Source organism: Triticum urartu, chromosome 6A (genome assembly GCF_056163025.1).
Source record: "Triticum urartu cultivar PI428250 chromosome 6A, HENAU_Tu73, whole genome shotgun sequence".
NCBI lineage: Eukaryota > Viridiplantae > Streptophyta > Magnoliopsida > Poales > Poaceae > Triticum > Triticum urartu.
The window spans coordinates 1,882,778-1,900,622 of record NC_141878.1 but is presented as its reverse complement, the minus strand read 5'-3'; the positions used below and the strand labels follow the sequence as shown (position 1 = coordinate 1,900,622).

At 44.2% G+C, this 17,845-nt stretch overlaps 1 long non-coding RNA gene and 1 pseudogene across 1 annotated transcript; one reads left to right on the top strand and one right to left on the bottom strand.

Annotated features, from left to right (window-relative positions):
• Positions 1-9,609: 9,609 nt before the first annotated feature.
• LOC147962917 (uncharacterized) lies at positions 9,610-17,441 on the bottom strand (annotated as a pseudogene).
• LOC147962918 (uncharacterized) lies at positions 13,057-15,853 on the top strand. Its single transcript, XR_015607970.1, has 3 exons — positions 13,057-13,487; positions 14,028-14,130; positions 15,731-15,853. It is a non-coding gene; the product is annotated as an uncharacterized LOC147962918 (long non-coding RNA).
• Positions 17,442-17,845: the final 404 nt, after the last annotated feature.

Genomic DNA, 17,845 nt, shown 5'->3' with positions numbered 1-17,845 from the left:
AAAATATAATGAAGATTAATATGATAAATGCACTCGAGTGGTATGGATGTAACTGAAAACTTGGGGCCTAGTGTTGTTTTGTGTGGAACCAATGGTTTGCAAGTTCACCCTTTTAAACTTAATAGAGTAACCAATATACAAGAGAAAATAACATGGCTGAGTCAGATCACCCTTTTAAACTTAAGAAAAAGGTCATTGTTTGTCAAAAAATCGAACTACTTCGTAACTTAATAGAGAAGGAATCCCTCCATTGATGTGTAGTGCATTCTGTCATACATAAAAGGATAGATACAAGGGGTGAGTTAATAGAATTCGAATATTAGTTCTTAACCCATTATTATTGTTACTACTACTACTACTACTACTACTACTACTACTACTAATAATAATAATAATAATAATTATTATTATTATTATTATTATTATTGTTATTATTATTATTATTATTATTATTATTATTATTATATATAAGCAGTTGACTGGTTAGAAAGTACCACAACAATTAGAAACTAGGGGCCATTGATTTGATAGGTCCAACAGACACACACACACCACTAGTAGAAAAAAGGGCTTTGGTCCAGGCCGGGTAAGCCCATTAGTCCCGGTTCAGGCCAGAACCGGGACCAATGGGTGCATTTATCCCGGTTCGTGCGGCTAAGGCATTAGTCCCGGTTCACCTGGGTCCTTTAGTCCCGGTTCATGCCACGAACCGGGACTAAAGGGTGCGATGCCCATTAGTCCCGGTTAGTGGCACCAACCGGTACTAAAGGTTAGACCTTTAGTACCGGTTGGTGCCACCAACCGGGACTAATGGGCTTTGAGGCATTAGTACCGGTTCATGGCACGAGCCAGTACTAAAGGTCCCATTTTCAAACACCCCCCCCCCCCCCCCCCCGACCGCCTTTTCAGTTTTAGAAAAAACAAAAGAAAATGATGGAAATGTCAAAAAAATAAAATAAAATAAGTTTCCCATGTGATATGTGGTCTAGTTGTTGGGAGAATTTACAAATATGAATTTCGACTTTATTTACAAAATCTCTCTAGAATTTGTAAAATGGGCATAACTTTTGCATACGAACTCGGATTAAAAAGTTTTTTATATGAAAAATCATCTACGGCCTGTTTGCAAATTTGTAGAATCCTCAATCCAAAAGGAAAAAAAGTTATACTCAAATTTCAGTTTTTTTAAATTTTCATTAAATCTGGTCAAACTATGGTCAAACTACTTATTCAAGAAGTATTAGTGTTACTAAATAATTATTCAAGAATATTAGTGTTATTAAATAATTATTTCAGTTTTTTTGAATTTTGGTCAAATCTGGTCAAACTATGGTCAAACTGTGGTCAAACAATGGTCAAACTACTTATTCAAGAAATATTAGTGTTACTAAAAAATTATTGTTTTTTAGAACAATAGTTTCAAACTCAAACAGTGAAATGTGTGACTTCATGCTCAAGCTAAACTCCTGAGGGTTAATAGGATTCACATCTTACTATTGTTAGGAAAACAACGAGTGCAGACTTGGAAACGAGGGAGAATAGAACCCGGAAGTTAAGCGTGCTCAGGCTGGGGGAGTGGGAGGATGGGTGACCGTCCGGGAAGTTAGATGATTTGGAATGATGTGGGGTGATTAGAGATTAAATTGAGCAGTGATGAGGGGTGATTAGAGATTAGAGATTAAAATAATTCAGAAATTTGAAAATAAAAAAAACTTCAAAAAAAAATCAGAAAATTTCCTTTAGTACCCTTACCAACCGGGACTAACACACACACACACACACACACACACACACACACACACTAATTGAAAGCCCTAATCGAGGCATCACGTTAATCCTAGAAGTTAAGAAATTCCATCCGTCCGATTGGTTTACAATTTATCTATAGTCGTTGGATGAAATATGAGGCATGCTCCTTGAGCCATGTACATGGGGTGTCTTCTCATCTCAGCCGTACTCATCCCAGCCTCTCCCCTCTTCCCTTGATGAGAAAAAAACAGAAACTATGATCTTCATCTCCCCACGTTTCTCTCGATCAAAAAGAAACAAGGAAAGCACATACCATTCCAGTATGTTCAGTGGTAAACACCAGTATGTTCGATTGCAAGCATTCCAACTTGGAGAATTAATCATCACAAGAGTGCAATGTTTGTTCTCTAGACTTGCCTATACATGTTTGTTGAAATGTCTAAAATGGAAAGAAAAATCTATGGAGAAAAAAAGGAAAGGGGAAAAGTGTTTTTTATGTCGAATTCATGGATTACAAATATCAGCTGACCTCGATTCAATCAAAAAATGAACCCAGCCCTTCGGGTTTCTAAAGGGCGCGCTGGACAAAGAAGTGCTTGGTTTGAGTCCCCCCTTCCTCATTTTTGCATAAAGCACAACATGTCCACTACCCATGCGCGCATCATGCCTACGTCGTATGTGCAGAATTTGAACTATCAGCAGAAACCGTGGCCGCGCGATACCCATCAGATGCACCTGGGTCTTTCGTGTCGTTTGAATTTAATATTCCAATAAAAAAACAACAATCTTCAATCTCTATTGGAAACTTACACATAAGCTTATGTTTTAATTGTGCGAACCAGTTTGGCGTTGGATGGTTAGGAGAATAGTGATATCCCAGCCCACTAGAGTTCAAGTCTTAGAGTTGAGATTGGTGTTAACATTTTCCTGGAGTTATGTCAGGCCTTCCGGCGATGTGCGTTTAGTGGGAGGAGACGTTCCCGTCCGCTACGTATACGTCTGTTGTGACTTCGTCAATGTTAACATGATGTGCCAGCTCAGTCATATGGGGGTGCTAATATGGGTAAGGTAATAAGATGTGTGTGTGCGCATTTATAGAGATATGAGTGTATGTGTGTATATATAAGCGCATGCGTCTGTACTATGTTAAAAAAAGCTTCTTTTTCAAATGTAAATGTAAGATACTCGAATGCACGTTTTCGTCGCTATTATAAATGTATTATGAATGGTGAATCTATCTATTACATACTTAAAACAAGAGATAAACAAGCTACTACGTTTACCCACATATGCTAATATTGTCACCACCGTTTGATCAGAATAATAACGGCTGAGGTTTAATAGTTTTTTTAGGGTCGAGGTTTAATAGTTTTTGTGTAACATGATAATATATACATTTCAACATATTGAACTGTCATGTCTATGTGCGTACGCACCTGCATTAGGTAGCAATCACCGGTTGAAAATTGACAGATTAAACAATTATGTGACAATCGTCAAGCATTTACTACCAAACCATGTTATATCTGGCTAAAAAAACATCTGCACTTTTTAGGAAAGAAGTAGCTCTATCTATCCCGTGTCTACATGCACAAAGGGTACTACTACAAGCCTGTTAAAAAATGTACTATGATCCCACCCCATGCACGACTTCTCCTGTACCTTGTAGCGAACACGTTACAGTAGAAGTACTACGTGCGACAAGACCAGTACAAGCAGAAAAAGGTCATCTTCGGCCAGAGCAATATAGAGAGAATTCTTAATCACTATTTAGTTCATATGCAGATACTCCCTTTGTCTCATAATATGATGTCATTACGTCAAATGTAATAATGTAATAACATCTTATATTATGAGACGAAGGGAGTACGTACATTAGATTGGCACACGACTGAAAAAAATAGAGTGAGCTGACCACGTTTTGAAGTATCAGGAGGCCAAGAATATAGTGGTGCATATAATATCAGCCAAATTAGAGAATTGTGGCTAAGAATTATGTAAAATATTCTTAAAAACAATTGAAACGACATTTTTTTCTTCTGTATCTAATTGCATATGAAAATGAATCATGAAATCATGGATGGATTATATTCACTAAATTTGTTCTAACACTGGATATTAATATATGGGTAGGTCAAATATAAATATTTATATATCAGCTTGTATTCCATCAAAAAACAAATACAACGGTTTGTAAATCCATGAGTTTGTGACACCGTGTTGTTAAACTTCCCAAATGTGAACTGTAATATATACAAAAATATTTGGTGATATTGGCATCATGAAAATTACTTCCGTAACATAAAATTTAGAATTATTTACTAATACATGTGGATATAAAAGAAACTTTCAAGTATGCATATTGGAGGCTGTACAAGTCGATGACATGTTTACCTATTTGCAACTAGAGAATACACCACATTTTATTCACCCCCTTCTGATTTATAATAATATTGTAGGGAAAATAATTATGAAAATTACGTAGGGAAAACCAAGCTGAATTAAAAAGCAATAGTAAACAATATATATAGAAAATCTAGCCACGCAAATGCGCGGGTCACCCCGCTAGGTCCTAAGTAAGGCTAGGACAAGGAATGTGAGCAATTAATAAACATTTTTTCCTTCTAGTTTTGTTGCTGAGTGATAACAATTTATAGCATTTTTCCTTCTAATTTAAAGATCTAGGTATATCTACTTATGTGTCATGCACTCACAATATTCTCTCCAGGTGGATGGCATCAGACTAGACGCGTGTTTCATCAAACCAAAAGAGTGTCGGTGCTGGCCGGTCAGGCCATCGAGGGCAAGCAAAAGGATGCTATTCCAAAAGCCTCCCAACCTTTTGTGGCAGTGCACAATAATTCTAGGAATTTGTTTTGGCCATAATCGGATATTAACAAACTCCCATCTGCCACATAACCGTGGGCACGGCTCTCGAAAGTTTATACCCTGCAGGGGTGTCCCAACTTAGCCCATCACAAGCTCTCACGGTCAACGAAGGATATTCCTTCTCCCGGAAAGACCCGATCAGTCTCGGAATCCCGGTTATAAGACATTTCGACAATGGTAAAACAAGACCAGCAAAAATAGATATGATATCGAGGGTAATGGTCATCTTGCCTACAAAGTTCTCTGAGTTGTCGAAAGCTTGCTCCTCGTCAGCGTACTCAACAGGTTCCTCGTTCACATACTCGTCTCCTGGATCTACCCAAAGCAATAACACAAGCAACAGAACAACAGTTAACCACATTGCAATGCACAAGCAACATGATGCAAGACATGACATGGAATGCAAGATATGATGTGCAATGCATATGGGTACTCCGGAAGGAAAAGAATGAAAGAGGCATCAACTTATCAAAACAAGTATGCCGATGGAAAGATGAGGTGATTTCGGTCGAAATCGATATAAGGATCACCGGAAACGGATGCACGGTTTGCAAATCACAAGCAATACAAGAATGATGCAATATTGCGATTAACAACATCATAGCACTTAAGATGCAACAAGACTATGCTACATCACTCCAACATAGCAACAAAGCATATGACCAAAAAGTACACATGAAGCTTAACAAAACATGAACACTAAGCTCCTGCTAGTTCTCACTAGAACAAGCTCAAAATATCATGGCAAAAATGCAAATGATATCAGCTTCTAAGACTAAGAAAATACTAAGCATGTCGAAACAGCAGCATATAGCACTGTTTAGAGCAAGCAGCCAACATGCTACAAGAACATAACATGGCAAACAAAGGCATGGCATGCTAGTACTAAACACATAGAACAAAACTTCCTTACTGACCTTTAACCAAAGTGGCATGGAACATGATGTGGCACCCATGCAAACATGGCTAGTTATATTAACAGTTTCAGACTTTGCAAGCTCATGCCACTCACCACAAAGAATTTCATGGCATCACAAGGTAACTAACAGTAAGTAGACATATTCAAGAAGCTAATCATAGCAAGAGCAAGTTCATAGGGTACATGTATCACTAGCAAAACACAAGGCAAAACTGAATCTCATGTTAACAATCTACCAGGAGCAATATTTAGCAAAAGTAGAGCATGTTAATGACAAGCTAGTGTACTCCATAATTTCAACCAGATGCATGAATGGATAGAGCATTACAACATCTTCAAAACACTCTTACTGAACTGCCTCAAAATGTGCATGGATCGCATTATGAAGCCTACTTTGCATGCTTGTGCTAGTCACCACATAGATCACAAAAATATAAGAGTTGCACCCCTGTAGAGATGGCATGATGGAGCTCATAAAACATGTATATATCATGCTCATAGGATGCTCACACAAAATGCACTGAAAATGACAAAACATGAAGTTCTGTTAAATTCCAGCAGACAACATCATATAGCACTTTTGCAATAAGGATTTAGACATCAATATTAATAGTAACATGCATGAAAATGACACTAACATGAAGAGCATAACGAAACGAACATTTTAACATATCATATGCATGATTCGGAGCAACGTGCAACAAGATGTGGCATGACAAAGCAGGCATAAAAATAATAGGGATTGAGGACAGAAGAAATCGAGAGGTCAACCTAGGGTTCGCACGGAAGTCATTGCGGCGGTGGATCTCGCCGGATCTGAGGCGACGGCGGCCGGAGGTGGGGGTGCTCGCCGGAGAGGGCCGGCTGCACTCTCCACCTTCAGGGCATCCGTTCCCTGCGGCTGGACGAAACAAGCGGTCTTTCGGACCGGCTCATGGCCCGCTCGGTCCAGGCCGGCTCGGTCCGACCCGGTAAAAAAAATCCGATCCGAGCTGCAGATTTGGGCCCGAAAGTTTGTCGGTCCGATCCGGTCCACCGCGGGGCATCGTCGTCCGCGCAGCCACTGGACTCTCCGGCCCCAGAAACCTTGTCCATTGGGTGCGCCTTACTTGGATTCATCGTCTCAGACAAAGAAATCGATATGGGAGGTCCTACATCGCCACATCGGTCATCATCACTTTCATCTCAGTCCATCGGCCGTCGTGCCAGATTCGTCCTCGTTGCGCAGCCATTGGTGATCTTCGTTTCTCTAGCTTCCTCTCGTTCTTCTAAAGCTTGCGGACATCTCACTGATGAGCTGTGCTTCCCCTAGCGCCGCATCCCCGACTAGCAGCCGCCACCTAAGTCAATATGACAAGTGATCTATGAGTACGACCTATGAGTATTTTGAGCTTAAACGATGAGTACGACCTGAGCATTTTGAGCATTTTGAGCTTAAACGATGAGTACGACCTATGACAAGTGATCTCACTTGACTCCTAAGTCAATATACTCTAACATAGGTGACTTTGTCACCGCCCAACTCTAGACGAAGTTCTCTTGTGTTATTTTCTGTGTTCTTGCATTTGTCTCATGCATATTTGTTTCCCCTTTCAAAAAAAACTTCATCTAGATCTTTTAGTTTATTTTCTTTGTTCCTTTTTCTGCATCCAATTCATTGCAAATCTTTGTGAGATCTTATTTGTCTAGTGAGCTGAGGTGACAAGTGTTTCTCTTTGTGATGAACTCGGTTCCACCGGTTTCATGTTTCCGGTCTAGCCGAAGATTTTCAGAGCAACCGAAGCATAAAACTCGGTGACACCGATTTCACTACAGGAAAAACATTTTGCCATTTATTCCTGCTTTATTCTTGATCCAGCTCCACTCAATGAATCTTGTCCTCTGCAAGCATCACAATTACCTTAATGCTTTGTACTGTGATTCAAGGACCGAACCCATTCACAACACATTCTAGAAGACCCTTCTTAGAAATTGATGTCAAAGGGGGAGAGAGAGATGACATCAAAGATTAATAATATCTCTAGGGGGAGATATCTCTAGGGGGAGGGAATACTTCAGGAAAGAGTAATCTTCAAGGATCCCAGATGCTTGATGTTCAAGAGGAGAGATGCCACATGTCTTCTTGGGGAAAGACATGTTCATATGTGCTTATTTGCATTAGCTCTGTTCATTTGTTTCTTTGAGCTCTGTTTTTCTGTTCCCTATCTTCTCCCAGTATCCCATGCTAGATTCAGGGGGAGCAAGACATCCAAGGGAAAGAAATTTATTAAATTCATTGCATATCTTTCTCTTTGGGTACATGTCAATATCTATCGTGGTACTCTGTACTCACTCTACATGGCATCTCAGCCTTGGTACTCTTGTGGTTTCTTTTGTTTGCTCTAGCTAGTAGGTGCATCTGTATTATCTAACCTTGTTTATGCAGGCTCATCCCATCCTCTTTTGTTTGCTCCAGTGTGTGCTCTGCCTTGTCTCTTGGCTGGTCCTCTCGGTCCGGCCTGAGCATTGCCATGGCCGGTCCGGTCCTTGAAAACAGGACCGCCACTCTTCTTGGTCCATTCCGGCTCGGACCGCCGGCGGCCGGTCCAAACGATAGGTCGGACCTGGACCGGACCGGCCCGGACCGTATCCACCCTGATCCCTGCTCGTACGCCACCAAACACTGCGTAAACTACAAGGGAACGAGCCCCCCCCCCCCCCCCCCCCGCCGTCGGCCGTGCAGGCAAGCCTAGCGGCGCCGAGTAGTGGCGGCGAGAAGAGGGCGCCCGGAGAACGCGGCCATAAAAAGGGGATCGCGATCCGCCTAGAGGACGACGCGGGTCCTTAGACAAACGGGGTATGTTTAATTGAGGTTTGCATTTCTTTCTTTTGCTCGAGTGGATACAGACAGACTGAATACATACAAGTACTAGTTGATGTCCGATCAGTGCTTACTATCCACCAATATCTCAAGAGATCATAGCAGAGAGAGTTCTCTTGCCACGTGCTGATCATTACACAGCCACAGGTACGCCAACAAGGGAGAGGGAGAGTAGTATGGGTTTCTCTGTACTTCCTATTCTTCTCCTCTGTGGTGCGCAGGTATAATCTTCCATCTAGGCGGGGATGCCCAGCCAATACCCTCTTCAACCGTCACAAGCAGCTCCTGTCTGCGCCTGTCCTTTCTCATCGATACGTGCCGCCATAACCAGCATAGCCCATCTAGTTCGTTTCCCTCCTAACTTTTCCCTATTTCTTTGCCGGCCCACCTGTCAGTGCCACCAACGGCATGTGCAGTACGTCAGGGGAGCTGCTTCCACTAAGTATACATGCAGACCTGGGTCCTGGGTATTCGCCCCTTTGGCTGGCCCCTCCTATGCACCAGGCCCGGCCCTGCACTCCACCACCGCCGCGCCACCCCCGATTTAAAGCATCTCCGTCACTGCCAGTGCCCGCATAGCCTCCGTAGGCATCTTCCAGTCGTCTCCCCGCGAGTCTGATGCTTCCCTGTCGTCGCATGTCTCGACTTTTGCTGAATCGAATCCGCTAGGACACCACGGAGAGGTTGCTGGATTTGGAGAATCTCCGTCGTCGCCGCCGCGCCACACAACCTCTATGACTCCGCCGGCCGTCTCCCCTCGACTCCGAGGCCCAATTCCATGTCGCACGCGCACCGCGGTATTGTAGTAGTTTACTATGTTTAGTTATGTTTTAGGAAATCTGTTTGCTTCAAATGAACTTGATATGCTTGAATTTTCTGTTTGTAATGATGTAGTAGTTCAACTAGTTTTAGATTATTTATTGGAGCACTAGTTTTACATCATCTATTATACATCATCTCTTAGAGCTGACCCTTTTTTGTGATGTAAAAAGCACTTTCCAGTAATGTATATTTTACTCCAACCTCTTTTTGATGGTGAAAATTCCATCATCTATAGGAGATAAGGCTGACTAGATCAGCTCTACACGAAGAGCTAGCTCTAACTGAATAGTCTAACATTATAACATACATATGCGTGTGCTGATGTGTACTTCACGTTAAACTCAAACATCATGGTGCGGCAAATCGCGCCTTACTCTTCTATTCCTCGTCTATCAGAGCTAAATTTGAAGGTGGAGAGAAGGGACCATGCCACGGTCACATGCATCTCACAGGAGCCAACCTTAAGCGTTCCCCGACTTCTACCTGCTTTTTGGGGTGTAAAAGCTACGGCATGTCTCCACACATCATTTTCCCTGTTGATACGCATAGCTTTGCTAAAATCTTGAGCTTTGGCTTCTTCACCTTCGCCATCTTTGGTCGACGGAGTTCGACGCAGACAACACGGCGCGATAGCTTGACCACATTGCTACGACCGTCCATCGGTAGTAATTTACCGTCTTCGAACGCAAGCAATGTGACTTTCATGTGATCCATGCTGGCGATGTTGGCGCACTACCGGAATAACCCTATATGCCTACGGCCTTATCTATGCCGACAACTTTTTGTCGGGGCCGTCGGCATACCTCAAGCTACGCCGACAGCCTGGGAAAAGCCGTCGGCATAGAGAAGCCGTCGGCATACCTCCATCTATGCCTACGGCAGCCGTAGGCATAGTTAGGTCGTCGGCATATATCGATCTATGCCTACGGTAGCCGCAGGCATAGTTAGGCCGTCGGCATAGATGTGGTCCGGGTGGCTCAGGGACCAACGGCGGGCTGACGCCGTCAAATCTATGCCGACGGCCCTGACGGCGGCCGTCGGCATAGATATTATCTGTATTTTTTTATTAGGAGCTGCCACGTGGCAGAGCTATGCCGACGGCAAGGCCGTAGGCATAGTTTTCCACCTATGCCTACGGCCTTGCCGTAGGCATAGCCCCGCCACGTGGCGCCTGGCCGAGAACTCTGCCTACGGATATTATTTGTTTTTATTTTAAATTATTTTTATTTTTAAGTTAAAATTTGTTTAATTTAAATCTAACTTATCTAAACTTAAACATACACAAATTATACATCGATTTAGGGTAGAATTTTCCATAGATTATGAATATCCAGTTTGTTTTTGTTTTTGAGTATGTTAGAAATGTGGCCTCCTATACTTTTGCATATATGTCCTTATGCTTTGTTAAAATCATAAGTAATTGATACTTGGATCGATTTTGACAAATTTTATATGGGTTTTATCAGAATCTTGAAAAGATTCTGTGCTATACTATGTTTCAAATTTGAACAAACTTAAATCATGTTTGCTTCAGATTTACAGAAAACACCCTTTTGTTTTGACCTTTTTGTATATTTGTCATTTCTTGCCCAAACGAGACAAATTTTATATCTACATCCATCAGATTGTTTCAAGGATTGTCGTTCATGAGGAAACGGCCATGTCGGGTTGACACAAAAGGAATCTTATGGTGTGTTTGGCCCAGACCTTGTACTCAAGTGTTCCTATGGGCCGACCTATCACAACCAGGTGAAAACGTCCATTGGTCAAAGCTCGTCCGGTGAAAGTCAAAGGCATAGATTTCCGGGTCAACTTGTCCAGGGTTAGGCCGACCGGGGGCCTTCGGGGGAGGGGTAGCAATGCCACCAGAGCATCGCGCCGAGTCCTCATACATGTCGAAAGGTGTGGTTCCATGTCTAAAGAGGCAATACGTGGCTCCGGTGTGAGGTTCGACCTCATGAACGACGATGAAATCGAAGTAATCCTTCTGCGGCTTTGGCGTTGCATGAATATTCCTGAACACTTGGAGCGTAATCAATTCATGACATTTTTACACAGTGCAGACACATATGATATAATATGCATGGCAATTTCTTATATTTTTGTAAGATGCAGGAGTATGTGAAAAAAAATTCCCCCACCACTGATTGTTTCCGCGTGTCTACAAGTGTGGTCGGGGGCCTTTGGGGGCTAGCTATGCCACCAAATCTTGCACCAGGTCCTCTTACATGTCTGGAAATGTGTTGTCAGGTGCAAACAAACGACATTTGGCTCCCGAAGTGTGACCCCTTCACGGAAGGCGCTGCCGCCGGCACTTGGAGGGGGGAAATGGCCGCATCGGGTCAATATGAGGGGGGTCCGCTAGTCGGTTGGGCCCAAACCTTGTTCTGAAATGTTCCTATGGGCTGTCCTATCACAACCAGGTGGAAAAGTACGTTGGTCAAAGGCCGTCCGGTAAAAGTCAAAGGCCTAGATCTTCGGGTCAATCGGGCTAGGATTAGGCCGGTCGGGGGCCTTGGGGGTAGCAATGGTACCAAACTCGCATTGTATCTTAATATATGTATACAAGTGCGATGGAGGGTTGAAATAGCAAACGGAGCAACGGGCGGCGCACTTCATTCACAAAACTGGGCACACTCTCTCTCGATAGCTAGATACTACCTCGGAAATGGTGCAGTTTACAAGAGGCCTTCGGTTAGGCTTATGCGAAATGCGCTCAAACTTTTACCACAACCTACAAGGGCCACATGACGCCATCGTGCTAGGTCTCGAGAATTTCCGGCATCGTATGATTTCCCGTGGATTTTAACAGCTAGATCCAGCATGTCGCTGAGGCACATTCACCCTTCGGTGGTGGGGCCTGCCCCTCCTTTGGTTGCACTAGGCCTACACATACCGCAAGGACATCATATATGATTTGACAAACCACTTCTGGACATCATTTCAGGTGGTCGCCATGCAGATCTGTAACTTCCTGCATTGAAACCCTACGGATGCAATAAATGTCTCAAATATTGCAGGCGGCCCCGGAAAATGCCATGTCCTGCCATGTGTCATGTGATGGCCCCATTTGAGATCATGAGAACTTTCGAGGTCAACGGAGAAACGGGCAACACACTTCCTTCACAAATCAGACAAGTTCTCTCTCGATAGCCATATACTACCTCGGAGATCTTGTAGTTTACAAGCGGCCTACGGCCAGGCTTCTACGAAACGCGCTCAAACTTTTACCAGACCCTACAAGGGCCATATGATGACATCGTGTCAGGTCCCGAGGATTTCCAGCATCATATGATTTCCCGTGGATTTTAACGGCCAGATCCGGCATGCCGCCAAGGTACATTCGCGCCCGGGTGGTGGGTCCTGCCCGTCCTTTGGTTGCACTAGGCCTACACGTACCGTGAATACATCATATATGGTTTTACAAACCACTCTTGGACATCATTTCAGGTGCTCGCAGTTTACCAGCGGTCTCCGGTCAGGCTTCTCCCAAACGCGCTGAAACTTTACCACACCCTACCGTGGCGGGCTCGGCCCGGTCGGGAAGCATGGGAAGGAGCGAGCCGTTTATACCAATTCCCTTCTCCAAAATTGTTAAGTGTTTACTCGGAATAAGAGGAGAAAATACAATTGCAATAGCTTAAATCTCATTGGTGGAACCAATTGTGGCATGGATTGATGACATGGCTCACATCTATCCATCCATCTCTCCACACCACATGCCACATCCATCCATCTAAAGAAAAGGAGGAAAAAAAGAAAAACGAAAACAAGACAGAAACCCACCGCACGCCTCTCCCTCTCCCTCTCTCGCTTGTCTCTTCCTCCTCCGGACCTGCTCCCTCCCCCACCCACGAAACCCTCGCCGCCGCTGCCTACGCCGCTCGATTCCGGCATGTTCCGGCGGCCCTCGCCGGCGCGCAACACAGATCCGTGCTCCCCTGCCGCCGCTCTTCCCTTCCCTTCGGCCAGATCCGCCTCTCGCCGCCCCAAGAGCTCTCCCACGACCCCTCCCCATGGCTAGGGTTTCGAGGGTGGCATCCCCTCCAACTCCGGCGTGTCGCTGGCAACTCTGCTCCGCCCTCTCCGACGCCCACCGCAAGTCGCACGGGCGGCTCCGCCTCGTGGTCGGTGCTCCTGCACCCGGTGGCTGCGGGGCGGACGCACGCGGCGGGTAAACTCCGGCAAGACGGCGGCCCCCTCCACGGCGTGACGGCGGTGCATTGCATCGGGTAAAGCACCCCCATGGTGAGCCCCTCTGCACTCCTCTGTTCCGCCCTTTTCCTTGTATAATGATGCTTCACTTCCGCCTAGCTAGCTAAAAGAAACGTGTGTTTGTTTATGTATGCTATGACAAATCACGTACGTGTATGCTAGCTAAAAGAAGCAACCAAACTAGTAGCTTAATTGATATACAGGAAACTAGCTAGATGTGCGTCTCTAACAATGTATTCATCAGGCCGCTCTCAGGTATCGTTTGAGTGCGCCAATTAGTTCGGCCAGCCTCTATGATTTATTCTGATAGTTGCTGGAGTGCTTCTATTTGTGAAAATTTCGACGCAACAAAAAAAATGTTAATCAGTCTGCTCTCTCAAAGTCAAGTTTGGGCTGCTGCATATGAATGGATTTTTTTTCTCAGTTTGGGAGCTAGGTACTGGTGGAGTTGGTATATCCATAGATAGCATACACTTGCGCATTTTTTTGAGTTCTTCTGTTGCAAATGAAAACAACCATCATGGATCTCCTCTGTTTTCAAGCAGCTTGCTTCTCCATGTATGTCTTATGCAGCATATTCGCAGGAGGGAGGGACGTCCATGGATTGGACTGCAAGGATTGGATGCAAACGAATGCACAGGAGGAGGAGAGATGCAAGCCATGCCATCACCTGAAGGTCCCTGCCGTGAACCCCTTCCCCTTCACGTGTATAATCATGCTCAACATATGATTTTTTTAATCTTCAATTCAGCCTAGCTAGCTGTTGTAGTACTTGCTTGTCTCCTTCCAAATGTTGCCCCAGTCCGTTGAGTTTCTTATTGCTCCAGGTAGTACTGCTATTTTTCTGCTCTGCAATTTGACATGCATGGTTCCAGGCTCTCAGTCTACCACTTTTGTTGCTGTGATGTCGAGCTCTGCTTTCTTTTTTATCACGAGTTGCAAAATTAGTAGGAAGTACACTTTTGTTAACTTGTTGGCTGAACCAATGGAACTACTGTTATTGATTTGTCGCTCAACTAGTTCTCCAATGATTGGATCGAATGATGGCATGACCCTACTGTTATCATTGCAATTATCTTGGTCTTATAGATGTTATTGTTCCTGTCATATATCACATGCTACTTTCTTTATTAGTTGGCTGCTGGTTCTATTTGTTCATATGTATAAGTGCTAATGTTTCTTTGTTATCTTATAAAGGATATAGTCCTTCATTTGTATATAGTTGTAACTCTCTTATTGATCAACATATACTGATTCATCTCTTTACTGCAATTACTCTGTAGTTCATGATTTGCTCCCGTAGTGGTATAAAATAATAGTTTCTCTTTCAAGCTGGTATTGTGTTTGATATATACTAGTCTTTATCTAAATACCATGTATTGGTATTTCTTGTATGGTTTAGTACATCATCTACTGGTGGTTTAGTTGTATATTGTACAGGACATAGTCCTGATGGTTGCATGTAGTGATAATTCTTTCTTTGCATTAACTATTTCGTATGTTTCAGATGATTTAGATGCATGCTTATACTCCTATCTATACCAGGTGCATGTGTTGTGCTTGTGTACCTATATACAGAATAGTACCCATGTGTAAGTGGATGTATGTGTTCTGCTTACAGCAGACGTTTAGTAAATGTGCTATCAATGGCCTATTTCTTCGTGCAGGTTATGGACTATATCTTTCCTTGCTAATTCCCTCTCTCTTAAATCTGATTTGAACAGATGCTACACTGGTCTCTTCACTTTCTTTCTTTCTCTCCTAGTCTCACTGATAAGAACAGGTGCTCCTTAATATCGCCATGCCAATGATGGTGTCCTAAGGCTCTCATCGTTACTTAACAACAGATGCTGCACTACTTGATCCAATGATGCAATAGTCCTAGCACTACTAGGCTGCCTGAGGACAATCCCTACTTCAAACCCTACCTCTGGGCTAGTTGATTAGTAGTGGGTTAGTTGGATTTCATCTGAAAACTAACCCAAGCTTAATTGCGGGATCCCCTAATCATGGAGTTAGTGCTAGTTTGAGTTGATCTTTGGGTTTGGCTTTGATCTATACTTTGCTGGCTCTACTTCTGTCTTGGGTTATTGGCTCCATTTATGCAGTGTTGGCTCTCTTCTACTGTTTTTTTGACCAACTTAATCTGATTGGGGTTAGACTAATGTTTCCAAACTCCTAAGTGCTAGCTCCTACAACAAAGGCATTTTGCTAAGGGGAATGCTACATTTAAACCTTGATCAAGTTTTTCCTGTTTGTTGTTTCTTGTTTTGCAGGTTGATGAACTGGAAGAAAGAAGCAGAAGATGAAGAACTAGATAGTTTAGTATAGGTTTAGTGTAGGACTTTTTCTTTCTTCTTTTATTTCTTTTTCCTCTAAGTGTAATAACTTAATGCTTGTAATTGACATTTATATTAATAAAGTCTATTGTTTATTATTCAGACCAAATAATTGTAGTGTTCCATATATTGTGAATATAGTTTCTTTTATTCACTTTTTGCAATATAACTTGTATTATTTATTCATCAATATAGGTTTGCATATATGCCTATAGCAAAGCCGTCAACATAAATGCCATGTGGTAGCTCCTAGCCGAGGACTATGCCTACGGCAAAGCCGTAGGCATAGTACTCAGCCAGGAGCAACCTTGAGCTGCCACGTGGCAGGACTATGCCGACGGCAAAGCCGTAGGCATAGTTTCGGTACGTGGCAGCTCCAGGTTGGTTGGACTTAGTGACGGCGCCGTCAGCTGCCGTCTCGTCCTTTTTTTGCCGACGGTGAAACTATGCCGACGGCTGTACGGAAGCCGTCGGCATAGCTGCCTATGCCGACGGCTTTAGTATGCCGACGGTCTGACAAGAGTACGCTGACGCATTCTATGCCGACGGGGATATGCCGACGGAAGCCGTAGGCATAGGCCTATGCCGACGGCATTGTGGTCTATGCCGACGGCCTTGGGCCGTAGGCATAGCTGCTGATTCCGGTAGTGGCGGTGAAAACTCCTCGAAAGCCACGTGGCCAATCCCCATGAATGACTTCCACACTGACCGTGGCCTCCACAGAGTTGACGATGTGGGCGAATGCGAGCTCTAGCGTGCTGAGCTTGCTGGTGGATCCTTCATGGTACATCATGTACGAGCTAGATGCGCCTTGGTTTCTGTAGCAGAGTGCTAGAGAGCTTAAATCTTTGTCCTCGGATTGAACGACACCTTTCACCTTGAGATCAACCTCGACGTACGTAGGATCGACTGATAGCAAAACAGCTCGAGTGGGGCCTGTTAGTGCAAGATACGGATCCTGCATGCAAGCGCAGGACATATATATAAGGTTAGCCGAGCATTCAGTAGGCCAAATAGTATCATCGCAGAAGGAAGTAGCCACAAACCTGCTCCGTGATTCTTTGGCAGTTGTCTCTTTGGCGATGGAAGATGATATTACGGTTGTGATCCACCATGTCGCTGGCCGCGACCGTGCCATACACGTCAAGTGGCCACTGTAGGCCCCCTGTTATTGCCTCGACTTTGATCCAAAAGATCTGCAGAGTATCTTGTTCGTGGACGTAGGCGTCGTGGCTACCATCGGTGAAACACGTGGGAGGGATAGACGCTGGAAACGATGATCACAGTGCATGTAACGTGGTCAGCGATTGGAGAGATTGATTAAAATTGCGGCAGAGAAGAACCAGTAAAGCAGTAAAGATAGAATTAAGGGCTGTGTGCATGGATTGATCCGTGTGATTTTCAAAAAATGTTAAGGTAGCAATAAGGAGAGGCGTGAAACGATCCAAGGCTGCATGCATGCCGGCTTACTCGTGTCCTCGTAGGAGCCGCATTTCTTGGCGAACATGTCGTTCCAGAAAACACGGTAGAGACGAGCTTCGTGGGCGTTCACATCGGTGGGGGACTCCTCGGGCTCCGTCTCCATCTCCTTTTGCCGGCGAGCCAAGCATGCCTCCTCGCCACACCTCTCCGCCGGCGTCTCCGCCATGGTCCAACGTCACTTACCGATCTAGCTAAGGTAAGGCAGCCTCGGTCCTCGATCGATCTCCTCTGGGTTGCAATATATATACCGAGCCCGTGATTGTATTTGGGCACAAACTTAATCAGAGTCGGCATCCGACGACAACGAGGCCTACGTGGGTGCCGGCCGCCCACGTGGTTTCCTTCGCTAGCTATTACTGGATCGGCTCATACATGTCTCTCTCTATTACATTTTTTTTATTTTTTCTCTTTTTATATTGGAAAATGTTTGTTTTAAGGCCAATGCTACAAATCAGCCGGCTGATAACAAACAAACATAAGCCTCCTCCCCAGCCGTTAGATTAGCCGATGCGTAGCCGTTAGATCAGGTCAACGCAGAAATAGCACGCAACGACTCGCGCCTCCTCTACA